This window comes from Mustela nigripes, chromosome 5 (genome assembly GCF_022355385.1).
Source record: "Mustela nigripes isolate SB6536 chromosome 5, MUSNIG.SB6536, whole genome shotgun sequence".
NCBI lineage: Eukaryota > Metazoa > Chordata > Mammalia > Carnivora > Mustelidae > Mustela > Mustela nigripes.
In genome coordinates this window covers 88,187,893-88,192,443 of record NC_081561.1, presented here as the reverse complement: position 1 = coordinate 88,192,443, position 4,551 = coordinate 88,187,893, and the positions used below count along the sequence as shown (strand labels likewise).

General features: G+C 34.0%; 1 pseudogene; it reads right to left on the bottom strand.

Annotated features, from left to right (window-relative positions):
* Positions 1–750: 750 nt before the first annotated feature.
* Positions 751–1,173, bottom strand: LOC132018674 (short coiled-coil protein B-like; annotated as a pseudogene).
* Between the last annotated feature and the right edge of the window lie 3,378 nt (positions 1,174–4,551).

Sequence of the window (4,551 nt, the reverse complement as noted above, 5' to 3'; positions counted from 1 at the left end):
AAACCAGAGCTTATCTTTTCATATACCAAATGGATTATTTTGTACCAGAGGAACTTTTTTGTTTTGTTTTGCCTTTAAAAAAAAAAAAAAATTAAAGTCAATTAACATATATTGTGTTAGTTGTTTCAGGGGAGAAAACTTTTAACAATAAATCTCCCCAATTTTACAACTCAGTTTCAAGAAAAATCTTCATTTTTATAGGTATGTTTTTAATTGATTAGAGAAACCAACAATTTTATCTTATTACCAAATACAGCAAGCCCTAAGTGAGAAAACATCTTATTTTGGTTATGTTTTTGCAATAAGAGTTTAGGTTCTGCTCATAGAAGACTAACTATTGAAATTACTTTTACAAATGTGAAACTTTTTTTTTTTTTTTTTTTTTTTTTTTTGCCTTAGGGGAAGGGAAATGGGAAAGAGAAGCAAACGGAGAAGAAGCACAAGATGGTGGATAGGATATATACAGTTGTGCATTCAATACATGATTTTAGCCCAACTTTTTCACAACATAATGGTTACTCTCTTGTTTTTCTTACTATACCTATAATAAAAGAGCACTAACCCTATAAGTCAAAGCAAATTTGATCAAACATTTACTTTCATGTTCCATAAATATATGCACTAGTAATTACAAAGTATCTATGCAATATTTGCACATTTTCATGAACTAATATAATAATACACAAACCCATGGAAGTCTTCTATTATGTTCCTAATTTTGCCTAGATCTGACATTATTTTCAAAACTATTTAATTAAGCCACAAACATTTGGAATTGATCCAAGTTTTTAAAAAAGATTGGCGGCACTTCCATAAAACAGAAAGGAGACGAATTCTTCTTAACTTTTCTTTGTTTTTTGTGTCAGATATTTGAAAAAATCTAGAAGATGATGTGAAATTTTCTATATATTTTCCCTGAACTTGATTTTCTGATTTTAGCTTCATATTTTCTTCCTTAACTGCATCTACTTTTGCAGAAAGTATTTTAGGTGTGTGTTGGAGGTCCAACACTTCTTGAGAAGTTGTGGGGTGTTTTTTTTGTTTTGTTTTGTTTTGTTTTTATTGTTGTTGTTTTTCCTCCAGTTCCACCTGCTTTCTAGCACCAGCTATATCCACGTCAGCATTCACCATCTTGGGCTACAAACATTTAGAACTTGGATACAAAATCCTTGATGAATGGATTGCCTATGGAGACACAAGGAGGGAAAGGGATCAGAAGGACACTTCAGGCCCCGACACTTGGACCAACCTGAAAATAAGAATTTTGACTGGTTCGCTGCTATAGTTCCAGCTCCTGGAACTGTTTTAGAGTAAGTGTACAGAAAAACAAAAGAAGTTGCCATATGTCCTGTGTTAGAATAACAGAAGCAGACTAGCACAGAACGAGGCACACTAGACTCTACCAAACTGTCAGCAGCCAAAAGATGAGTATATTATCCATTTTAGGTTGTTTAGAGTGGGAACAACAAAAATGGGAATAGTAGAGAGCAGATTAGGGAGGTGATGATTTGGAAATATGAGGGTATCTCACAACCTTGGCCATCATAAGCAAAGCAAATGACATCTCAAGATTTGGGAAACTGAATAACATGAGTGGGTAGGACAGGGAGGACTTTTTCAAACCTGAGCTAATAACACACAGCTAATATATACTACTTTCTGCTATTTAAATACATATACATCTGGGTCAAGAGCCTTTACAAGATTCAGGTTACAGTAGAAAAAAACATTGCCCAGTCCTGCATAATAAGTAAAAGTCCGGATACTCCCCTCACCAAAGTGATTTCATAACAGCAGTTAGAATCTCACCCCTTCACGACAACAACTACCAGTATGGGTGGCATGGATGCTGTGTGTCATGACATTTATTTTATTTATTATCACCCTCTGTTATGAGCCAAATTGTGTCACTTTTCCTTCCAAAATTCACATGTTGAAGTCCTAAACCCCCACTACCCCAGAATGTGACTGTATTTAGAGATAGGGTTTTTAAAAAGGTAATTAAAGTTAAAATGATTTCATTGGGGTGGGCCTAATCCCTTATGATTTGTGTGTCTGTAAGAAGAGGACACCGATGAACACACAGAAGAAAGGCAGCCATCTATACGCCAAGGAAAGAGACCATAGAAGAAATAATCCAACCTTGCTGGCACTTTGATCTCAGATGCCTAGACTCCAAAAGTGTGAGAAAAATAGATGTCTATTGTTTAAGACACCAAGTCTCGGGGCACCTGGGTGGCCCAGTGGTTTAAAGCCTCTGCCTTCGGCTCAGGTCATGATCCCAGGGTCTTGGGATCAAGCCCCACATCGGGCTCTCTGCTGAGAAGGGAGCTTGCTTCCCCCACTCTCTCTCTGCCTGTCTCTCTGCCTACTTCTGATCTGTCAAATAAATAAATAGATAATCTTAAAAAAAGAAAAAAAAAGACACCAAGTCTCCAGTATTTTGTTATAGAAGCACTAGAAAACTAATACAGTCTCCATTTTAAAATGTTTGAATTTAAATTTAAGAACTTAGCAAAGTATATGATGTTCCAAATGTCTATTTGTTGACTTGCTGAATCAGAAAGGAAGAAATAGCCAACAGATATATGTAAGTATTAACAACAACTGAAATGAAGTGTTTAGAGGATATTCAGTGGTGATATACCCACCTGGGAGAAAACGTGATGATGAAGAAACTGGTTCTCCAGGAAAACACAATATATATTCTACTTCACCTAAACTGACACCTAAGAAAACATCATTTATACATACTAATAAAAGGGGAGAAGATACAACTGAACCTGAGGGGGGAGAGTGTACTTTAAAAGAGGTGACAAGTAGTCGAAATTTTGAAAGGTAGAAAAAGGATGTCAAAAATAAAATTGTAGGAGCAGATCATGAAAATGACAATGAAAGAAAAAATAGCCTATGGAAGTGATAGAAAAATGAGTCTAAAATGTAAAGTAGAGGCAAAAGAGCAAAGAAAAAGAGTTATTATCACCATAGACCCAAGGCAAGAGTGCTGTAATTTTTCAAGGACCCACAGATACATCTAAAGATTTAACATAACATGTATTGGATCTAAAAACAAAAGCTGCAAAATTAAATATCAAAATATATAAAAGTTTACAAATTATAATATTACATTCTCTAAACCATTGTATGCTATACATATATAACAGTTGTATATCAACTTTACATTATTTGGGAAAAGGAAACTTTTTAACATGTTTGATATAATGTATGTAGTGCATTTAAAATGAGAGCACCGTGGACTTCTGAAAGTCTTAAAATTGCCCCAGGAAAAGATGATTATGAAATGTAGGAAGAGAAGGAGGATAATGGTAGAGACAAATAGTTTTATCTGAGTTAAAAGTCATGAATTCGCTGGCAAACTCTACTCATACACCAAACAGTTGTTCCAAGAAGAGGTAATAATCAGTGCTAAGAACTCAGACATCAGGTAAGAATCTTATTTTTTAGTATTACGGTTGCTCAAATAGAATCCAAAAGTATATTCTTACATCAGCAATGTGTTGGCTTAAAAAAGCACTGGGTTATTATGGCTAAATAATGACCAACACTAATTCAGTGAACTCAGTGAAAAATCTACTATCAAAGGAGAAAACATTTACCAGTTGCTTGACATTATGAAAAAAGAACTATTTTACTTTTTCAAGAGATTGAATCATCATTTCCCGTAGGAATGACCTAATAAAACATACTGCATTGTTCATATCAACATGAATTCATTGTTCAATAAAACATGGCCCGATCTGACCATTAAAAAATACTTTTTCCAGGGAATGAAGATAAGCTGTTGTTTGGTATCTTCAGGGAAATTTATATACTACTTCAAATACAATAAAGGACCATTGATTAACACTGAATTAAAAAGATAAAGCAGACCAGTGTGATTTCACACTCGAAAGGAGAATTATGAAAACTTAATTTAATGCCAAAATATAGAACTTAATGTTTAGTAGGATAGTATGGGAATTTTAGGGAGACTATTACAAATAATAAAAATCAGTATGTTTATCATATTAATAGGTCAGAGTCAACTTTTACAACATTCTGCCAGCATGTGACCCTGAAATATATTTGACTAGGATATTAAAAAAAAAATCTAAGTTTCAGTTCTCAGAAAAGGAAAATCAATTGTTAAGACCATGAAAACTAAGACCATATCTTAAATTTTCCAGTATTACAAATTCTAACACCTCTAAGTACATACTTTCTCCTCTTATGCAGGAGGACTAAATAAATTGGGTATCCTAGGTACTTCACACAATATGTTCAGATTATGAACTTTGCAGTTGTAGAGTATAATTGTTAAACACATACCTTATCTCCTTCCTGAAACTGAAACTGTCATTTGGTATAAATCTATTACCACACATTGAGTGATATACTTTAAGTGCAAGTATCACTGCATCCCATCAATATAAAAGAGATTAACCAGGATGATCTGATTCACAGATGAATATTTCTGGAATAAGAGAATATGGGAAATAAACTCTCACTGTTAATGTGTGCAATCCTGTGAAGAAGTAATGATGGCCCATC